Below are 10,403 nucleotides of genomic sequence, written 5' to 3'. Positions count from 1 at the left end.
ATTTTACTGCTCAGTTACTGGTGTGCGAGTGTGTTTATCCTCACTATCTGGCTATCATATATAATATATTTTACTGCTTACTGCTCAGTTACTGAAGTGTGAGAGTGGCGAGAGTGTGTTTTACCCTCACTGTCCCTCTGCGATATATAACACATATTGAACTGCTTACTGCTCAGTGACTGGTGTGTCCATGTGTGAGGCAGTCTGAGAGAGAGGGACTAGGAGTGTGAGAGAGTGAGTGTGCAAGTGTGTGTGAGAGTTAGTGTTTGCCAGAGAAATAGTGAGTGTGTGTCACACTGTCTCTCATTATCCCTGTGATATATAAAGCATATTTTACCACTCAGTTACTGATGTGTGTGTGTGAATGAGAGAGTGTATGAATGTGTGTGAGAGAGAATGTGTGAGAGAGAGTGAAATACGAGTTATATAGCACAGAGACAGTGAGGGTTAACACACACTCACACTCTCTCTCTCTCACACCAGTAACTGAGCAATAAGCAGTAGAATATTCAATATATATCACAGAGAGACAGTGGTTACTATCACAGAGGTTACTACACACACTCATAGGTCGATTGTCCCGAAAGACGTGCTGTTAGGTAATTTGGACATTCTGAATTCTCCCTCACTGTAACTAAACAGGCGCCAGAATGTGGCGACTGGGGGCTTTTCCAGGAACTTCATTGCAGTGTTAATGTAAGTCTACTTGTGACAATAAAGATTATTATAAGATAGAGTCATAGTCTATCTCCGACTCTATCTATGTGTGTGTATGTGTTAACCTCACTGTCTCTCTGTGATAGAAAATGAATATTTTACTGCTTACTGCTCAGGTACTGGTGAGTGAGAGTGTGTAAGTGAGAGAGTGTGAGTTTTACCCTCATTGTTTCTATGATGTATAACATATTTTACTGCTTCCTGCTCAGTTATTGTTGGGAGAGCACAGTACGAAGTCTTACAACACCAGGTTAAAGTCCAACAGGTTTGTTTCGATGTCACCAGCTTTCGGAGCGCTGCTCCTTCCTCAGGTGAATGAAGAGGTATGTTCCAGAAACACATATATAGACAAATTCAAAGATGCCAAACAATGCTAGGAATGCGACCATTAGCAGGTGATTAAATCTTTACAGATCCAGAGATGGGGTAACCCCAGGTTAAAGAGGTGTGAATTGTGTCAAGCCAGGACAGTTGGTAGGATTTCGCAGGCCAGATGGTGGGGGATGAATGTAATGCGACATGAATCCCAGGTCCCGGTTGAGGCCGTACTCATGTGTGCGGAACTTGGCTATAAGTTTCTGCTCGGCGATTCTGCATAGTCGCGGGTCCTGAAGGCCGCCTTGGAGAACGCTTACCCGGAGATCAGAGGCTGAATCCCCTTGACTGCTGAAGTGTTCCCCGACTGGAAGGGAACATTCCTGCCTGGTGATTGTTGCGCGATGTCCGTTCATTCGTTGTCGCAGCGTCTGCATGGTCTCGCCATTGTACCACGCTTCGGGACATCCTTTCCTGCAGCGTATGAGGTAGACAACGTTGGCCGAGTCGCACGAGTATGTACCGCGTACCTGGTGGGTGGTGTTCTCACGTGTAATGGTGGTATCCATGTCGATGATCTGGCACGTCTTGCAGAGATTGCCATGACAGGGTTCTGTGGTGTCGTGGTCACTGTTCTGAAGACTGGGTAGTTTGCTGCAAACAATGGTTTGTTTGAGGTTCATCCCCCACCATCTGGCCTGCGAAATCCTACCAACTGTCCTGGCTTGACACAATTCAGACCTCTTTAACCTGGGGTTACCCCATCTCTGGATCTGTAAAGATTTAATCACCTGCTAATGGTCGCATTCCTAGCATTGTTTGGCATCTTTGAATTTGTCTATATATGTGTTTCTGGAACATACCTCTTCATTCACCTGAGGAAGGAGCAGCGCTCCGAAAGCTAGTGACATCGAAACAAACCTGTTGGACTTTAACCTGGTGTTGTCAGACTTCGTACTGTGCTCACCCCAGTCCAACGCCGGCATCTCCACATCATTGTTGGGAGAGTGAGTGGTGTGTGTGTGTGAGAGAGAGTGAGTTTGGCTGTCAGTTTTACCCTCACTGTCTTTGATATACAACACATATTTTACTCAGGTGTGTGTGTGTGTTTTACCCTCACTATGTATCTGTAATATATAACACATATTTTACTCTTACAGGTGTGTGTGAGTTTTACCCTCCTATGTATCTGTGATATATAACACATATTTTACTCTTACAGGTGTGTGTGTGTTTTACCCTCACTATGTATCTGTGATATATAACACATATTTTACTCTTACAGGTGTGTGTGTGAGTTTTACCCTCACTATGTATCTGTGATTATATAACACATATTTTACTCTTACAGGTGTGTGTGAGTTTTACCCTCACTATGTATCTGTGATATATAACACATATTTTACTCTTACAGGTGTGTGTGTGTGTGTTTTACCCTCACTATGTTTCTGTGATATATAACACATATTTTACTCTTACAGGTGTGTGTGTGTTTTACCCTCACTATGTATCTGTGATATATAACACATATTTTACTCTTACAGGTGTGTGTGTTTTACCCTCACTATGTATCTGTGATTATATAACACATATTTTACTCTTACAGATGTGTGTGAGTTTTACCCTCACTATGTATCTGTGATTATATAAACACATATTTTACTCTTACAGGTGTGTGTGTGTTTTACCCTCGCTATGTATCTGTGATATATAACACATATTTTACTCTTACAGGTGTGTGTGTGTTTTACCCTCACTATGTATCTGTGATATATAACACATATTTTACTCTTACAGGTGTGTGTGTGTTTTACCCTCACTATGTATCTGTGATATAGAACACATATTTTACTCTTACAGGTGTGTGTGTGTTTTACCCTCACTATGTATCTGTGATATAGAACACATTTTTAACTGCTTACTGCTCAGTGACTGGTATGTGTGTGAGTGAGAGTGACTGAGTGTGTGTGAGAGAGAGTGTGTGTGAGAGGCAGTGACTGTGAGTGTGTGAGTGAGATAGTGAGTGTTAGTGTGTGTGTGAAAGCGAGGGAGTGTGAGTGAGAGTGTGTGAGTGAGGGAATGTGAGTGAGTGAAAGTATGTGAGTGAGATGGGGAGTGTTTGTGTGAGGGAGTGAGTGTGAGTGAGAGTGTGTGAGGGAGTGAGTGTGTGTGAGTGAGTGAGAGTCTGTGTGAGGGAGTGAGTGTCTGTATGTGTGCGGGATAGTGAGTGTTTGTGTATGTGTGTGAGAGAGCAACAGGGTGAAAAGTGGATGTGCTGCTGATGGGCAGCAGGGTGGCACAGTGGTTAGCACTGCTGCCTGACAGTGTCAGAGACCTGGGTTCGATTCCGACTTCGGGCGACTGTGTGGAGTTTGTACATTCTTCCGTGTCTGTTTGGGTTTCCTCCGGTTTCCTCCCACAGTCCAAAGATATGCAGGTTACGGGGTTTGGATATGCTAAACTGACCCTCGGTGGGGTTACAAGGAGAAGGTGGGAGATTGGTCTTAGCGTGGCGTGCTCATTCAGAGGGTCAATGCAGACATGATGGGTTGAATGGTCTCCTTCTGCACTGTAGGGTTTCTATGAGAGAGAGAGTGTTTGTGAGTGTGTGTGACTGTGTCTGAGAGAGTGTGCAAGAGACAGAGTGTGTGTGTGCCTGTTACCCTCACTGTTTCTCTCTGATATGTAACAAATATTTTACTGCTCAATATGCAGTAAAATGTGAGACAGTGTGTGAGAGACAGCGTGAGCGTGTGATTTACCCTCACTGTCTCTCTATGGTGTATAACACATTTTACAGCTTACTGCTCAGTTACTGCTGTCTGACTGAGTGAGAGAGTGTGAGTGAGAGAGTGCATGTTTTACCCTCACTGTATCTCTGTGGTATATATTGCATACTTTATTGCTTCCTGCTCAGTGACTGGTGTGTGTGTGTGAGAGAGAGAGAGAGAGAGAGTGTGAGTGAGTGAGTGAGTATTAACCTCACAGTCTCTCTGTGATATATAAATAATATTTTATTGATTATTACCATGTTCTGGATTTCTGAGTGTCTGTGGGAGACACAGTGCATGGGTGTGTGTGTGAGAGAGAGAGTGTATGAGAGAAAGAGTGTGAGTGAGTGTGTATAAACCTCACTGTTACTCTGTGCTCTATATAACATATTTTGCTGCTTAATGCTCAGTGATTGGTATGTGTGTGTTTCACCCTCAGACTCTGCGCTATATAATGCTTATGTAGTGCTTACTGCTAAGTTACTTGTGAGTGAACATGTGCATAAGAAAACATGAGTGTGTGTTTTACCCTCACTGTCTCTCTGTGATAGAATGCACTGCCTGTGGAAGTAGTTGAGTCGGAAACATTAGGGACCTTCAAGCAGCTATTGGATAGGTACATGGATTACGGTAAAATGATATAGTGTAGATTTATTTGTTCTTAAGGGCAGCACGGTAGCATTGTGGATAGCACAATTACTTCACAGCTCCAGGGTCCCATGTTCGATTCTGGCTTGGGTCACTGTCTGTGTGGAGTCTGCACATCCTCCCCGTGTATGCGTGGGTTTCCTCCGGGTGCTCCGGTTTCCTCCCACAGTCCAAAGAACATAGAACATAGAAAATACAGCACAGAACAGGCCCTTCGGCCCACAATGTTGTGCCGAACCTTTGTCCTAGATTAATCATAGATTATCATTGAATTTACAGTGCAGAAGGAGGCCATTCGGCCCTTTGAGTCTGCACCGGCTCTTGGAAAGAGCACCATACCCAAACTCAACACCTCCACCCAACACCAAGGGCAATTTGGACATTAAGGGCAATTTATCATTGGCCAATTCACCTAACCCGCACATCTTTGGACTGTGGGAGGAAACCGGAGCACCCGGAGGAAACCCACGCAGACACGGGGAGGACGTGCAGACTCCGCACAGACAATGACCCAAGCCGGAATCGAACCTGGGACCATGGAGCTGTGAAGCAATTGTGCTATCCACAATGCTACCGTGCTGCCCTTAAGAACAAATAAATCTACACTATATCATTTTACCGTCATCCATGTACCTATCCAATAGCTGCTTGAAGGTCCCTAATGTTTCCGACTCAACTACTTCCACAGGCAGTGCATTCCATGCCCCCACTACTCTCTGGGTAAAGAACCTACCTCTGATATCCCTCATATATCTTCCACCTTTCACCTTAAATTTATGTCCCCTTGTAATGGTTTGTTCCACCCGGGGAAAAAGTCTCTGACTGTCTACTCTATCTATTCCCCTGATCATCTTATAAACCTCTATCAAGTCGCCCCTCATCCTTCTCCGCTCTAATGAGAAAAGGCCTAGCACCCTCAACCTTTCCTCGTAAGACCTACTCTCCATTCCAGGCAACATCCTGGTAAATCTTCTTTGCACCTTTTCCAGAGCTTCCACATCCTTCCTAAAATGAGGCGACCAGAACTGTACACAGTACTCCAAATGTGGCCTTACCAAAGTTTTGTACAGCTGCATCATCACCTCACGGCTCTTAAATTCAATCCCTCTGTTAATGAACGCGAGCACACCATAGGCCTTCTTCACAGCTCTATCCACTTGAGTGGCAACTTTCAAAGATGTATGAACATAGACCCCAAGATCTCTCTGCTCCTCCACATTGCCAAGAACTCTACCGTTAACCCTATATTCCGCATTCATATTTGTCCTTCCAAAATGGACAACCTCATACTTTTCAGGGTTAAACTCCATCTGCCACTTCTCAGCCCAGCTCTGCATCCTATCTATGTCTCTTTGCAGCCGACAACAGCCCTCCTTACTATCCACAACTCCACCAATCTTCGTATCATCTGCAAATTTACTGACCCACCCTTCAACTCCCTCATCCAAGTCATTAATGAAAATCACAAACAGCAGAGGACCCAGAACTGATCCCTGCGGTACGCCACTGGTAACTGGGATCCAGGCTGAATATTTGCCATCCACCACCACTCTCTGACTTCTATCGGTTAGCCAGTTCGTTATCCAACTGGCCAAATTTCCCACTATCCCATGCCTCCTTACTTTCTGCATAAGCCTACCATGGGGAACTTTATCAAATGCCTTACTAAAATCCATGTACACTACATCCACTGCTTTACCTTCATCCACATGCTTGGTCACCTCCTCAAAGAATTCAATAAGATTTGTAAGGCAAGACCTACCCCTCACAAATCCGTGCTGACTATCCCTAATCAAGCAGTGTCTTTCCAGATGCTCAGAAATCCTATCCTTCAGTACCCTTTCCATTACTTTGCCTACCACCGAAGTAAGACTAACTGGCCTGTAATTCCCAGGGTTATCCCTAGTTCCTTTTTTGAACAGGGGCACGACATTCGCCACTCTCCAATCCCCTGGTACCACCCCTGTTGACAGTGAGGACGAAAATATCATTGCCAACGGCTCTCCAATTTCATCTCTTGCTTCCCATAGAATCCTTGGATATATCCCGTCAGGCCCGGGGGACTTGTCTATCCTCAAGTTTTTCAAAATGCCCAACACATCTTCCTTCCTGACAAGTATTTCCTCGAGCTTACCAATCTGTTTCACACTCCAACAATATCGCCCCTCTCATTTGTAAATACAGAAGAAAAATACTCATTCAAGACCTCTCCTATCTCTTCAGACTCAATACACAATCTCCCGCTACTGTCCTTGATCGGACCTACCCTCGCTCTAGTCATTCTCATATTTCTCACATTTCTCACATATGTGTAAAAGGCCTTGGGGTTTTCCTTGATCCTACATGCCAAAGATTGTTCATGCCCTCTCTTAGCTCTCCTAATCCCTTTCTTCAGTTCCCTCCTGGCTATCTTGTATCCCTCCAATGCCCTGTCTGAACCTTGTTTCCTCACATTGGCCACCAAAGATGTGCAGGTTAGGTGGATTGGCCATTATAAATTGCCCTTAGTGTCAAAAATTGCCCTTAGTGTTGGGTGGGGTTACTGGGTTATGGGGATAGGGTGAAGGTGTTGACCTTGGGGAGGGTGCTCTTTCCAAGAGCCAGTGCAGACTCGATGGGCCGAATGGCCTCCTTCTGCACTGTAAATTCTATGATAATGCATATTTTACTGCTTACTGTGAGAGGATGTGTGAGTGTGTTTTACCCTAACTGTCTGTGTATGATCTATGGCATATTTTACTGTTTTCTGCTCAGTTGTTGGTGTCTGAATGTGTGTGAGAGTGTGTGTTTTCCACTGTAGCTGTCTGTCTCTGTTTTGGGTCAAGTGTTAGCGAAAAATCAATTTGATTCTATAACTCTCTGCCTCAGTTCTGTGTGCTTGCATTTGTAGCTGTCTATCTCTGTTAGAGGATTCTGGGTTTAATCTCTATCTGTCCACCTCTCTGATGTGCGTGATTTTATTGTGTTTTCTGTTCTTGTCAATATCTGTTCTGTGAGTTAATGGGGAACTTTCTGTTCAATATTGATCTTCCATTATTACTTTTAGTGATAATATTGATATAACAAATGATCTGTATCCACGTCTCATGAAAATGACACTGTACCGTTATATCGGAGATCGTTAGAGATAAACCAGGGACTGGTTTAGCACAGTGGGCTAAACAACTGGCTTTTAATGCATAAGAAGGCCAGAAGCGCGGGTTCAATCCCGTAACTGCCACCCTGAACAGGTGCCAGAATGTGGCGACTAGGGGCTTTTCACAGTAACTTTATTGAAGCTTACTTGTGACAAGAAGCGATTATTATTATGTATTTTGCACTAAGAAAGTTGCAAGAAAAGTGCAAATCGATTACATCCACATTGATTGCTGAATCTATACCTAATTATTACTTTACAGATGAAAAGCTGTTATCACAAGTTGATCCAACGTTCCATGATATGGAGGGAGGACGAATTGTGGAAAATTATCCCACCTGCCCTCTCGTGTATCACTGTTGGATTGGACATGTTTATCTGGGACTTGAGGTCAATGTGAGTGTGACTGCTTCTGTTCTCTGTGACGGTGGAGATGATGTTGTGTCTGTGTCTCTGCAATGTTGGATTAATATTGTACTTACTGTCAGTTAGAAGGAGACGGCGACACATACATTTTGCTGAGGAATCATCATCTTGTTCTTGGAACTCATTTCTTCATCTGTTGAACTAGGGGGAAGAAAGCATATCTCTTGTAAATCAGGGTCAGATGAGACCAATGATAGATCAGTCTATTCTTTCAACTGATAATCACAGAATTTATAGGGCAAAAGGAGGCCATTCGGTCCATCGAGCCCATCTTTGTAAAGAGCGTTCCACGCCTCCACCCGTACCCAGTAACCCCACCTAACCATGTGAAATGGAATGAAAATCGCTTATTGTCACAAGTCGGCTTCAAATGAAGTTACTGTGAAAAACCCCTAGTCGCCACATTCCAGCGCCTGTTCGGGGAGGCTGGTACGGGAAGTGAACCGTGCTGCTGGCCTGCACTTGGTCTGCTTTAAAAGCCAGCGATTTAGCCCAGTGTGCTAAACCAGCCCATGTGCGCTGTTGGACAGTGTTGGACACTAAGTGCAATTTATCATGGCCATTCCACCTAACCCGCACATCTGACTGTGGGAGGAAACTGGAGCACCCGGAGGAAACCCACGCAGATACGGGGAGAACGTGCAGACTCCGCACAGACAGTGACCAAGCCGGGATTCGAACCTGGGACCCTAGAGCTGTTAAGCAACCGTGCTGCCCCCAATCAGTAAAAGAAAGAAAATACTCTCCAAATCCTAACCCAGAATCAGACAATAAGCCAGGCCCAGAAAGAGCTCTCCCTCCACGCCCCCCACCCACTCCAAGTCCCGGAACAAGTCCCGCTGCGCCTCTTGCAAACTGCCCCCGATTTTCCCTGAACTCCCCCCCCCAAGTCAGTAATGATCTCTGAGCCTCTTTGCTCACACTCCCAGATGGAGGTGCTGCTGCAATGAGAACGCTGTTTCCTCGCTGACCTGGGCGCTGACATTGACATTTCCCTCAGTTTCAACAAACCGTTTCCACTCACTGACCAAATGGAGAGTGTGTGGGGGAGGGGCTGCGCAGGCGCTCCCAATCTCAGAATGACGACCAGCAGGGGCGGGGTTACACCGGGCATGCGCACATCCCTGCCGCAATTCAGCATTGAGAATCAAGGGGAACATTCCCCATTTCATAGTCATCACATGTGGAGCAAAACCTCCTATAGAGCCCGTGTTGGGGGACTGTGTGTGTGGCTGCAAGTGGCCCTGTGCCCTAGGGCTCAACCAATCACCTTTGTAACTGTGTGTTTGTCCCAATGAGAGATTCAATTTGCAGTCATTGCCTGCAGCTTGTTTGTTATTGCACTGTCACTCTCAATGTTTTATTGTGGTCACAGTTACAACAAAGACAATTTACAAGGCTCCAGGCCTCATTACACTTCAAATTGACGATCAAACAGTCACTAAACACAAACAGCTGCAAGGCACAGGCCCTAAGCATAGTTCGAAGTAACAATCGAACAGCCACATCACAAACAGTCGCGAGGCACAAGGCCTCGATACCATACGACCATTCCAAAAAGAAAAGGAACAAAAAAACCACAAGACACAAGTACATTTCGAGGTAACAACCTCGAAACACATAAGACAAGCAGTCGCGAGGCACAAGGCCCCGATACAATACGGCCGCTTCCGAACAAATATGACCCACAAAGCTTCAGTACATCTTAACAGTGACATATCAAAACCAATCACCAGGCACCATTCCTTAATTCACCTTTAAAAGATTAACAGGGTAAAATCAATCACCGAACCCAATGTGACACATTTCAACCATGATATAACAAGAAAAGAACCGTTACGAGATATTTAAAACACTGCCAGAAATCCACCCACTCACAAAGACAAAACAAACAAAACGGACAGAAAAGAAACATTTACTGATTGCGAAGTCTTGAAACACACTCAACCACCCCCTGTTCGTCACCCCCTAAGGAAGGGGGTCCCCAGTTCAACGCAAACGACGGCCCCAAGCCGCCCGCCAGAAAGGTCCAGCAAGTGGCTGCTTCATTCTACCCCCCACCCCCCAGCCCGGCAGTCTACACATCGGATGAAAGGCTCCCTCCGCAAGGAGCACAGACCGCCGGAAAGAGTCACATCCAGGCATGGTAGAGGAGAGAGGCGCTCTCAATCATGGGACAGTGGAAACCCACTCAACCGGCAAGGGGCCGTTGTTAGGCTGGGCGGTCCAACTACACAATCAGAGCGAACGAGAATAACCCAACCGAATCTTACAACACTAAAACAATTCGACAACAGTGCAGTCATACAACAATAACCAATATCATGTCGAAAACACCCACTAAACACAGGAAACCACTCGGACGGAAAGGTGTGTAATCACCCCGTTAC

This window comes from Scyliorhinus torazame, chromosome 24, assembly GCF_047496885.1.
Source record: "Scyliorhinus torazame isolate Kashiwa2021f chromosome 24, sScyTor2.1, whole genome shotgun sequence".
NCBI classification, from domain to species: domain Eukaryota; kingdom Metazoa; phylum Chordata; class Chondrichthyes; order Carcharhiniformes; family Scyliorhinidae; genus Scyliorhinus; species Scyliorhinus torazame.
Note: the sequence above shows the minus strand (reverse complement) of the source record.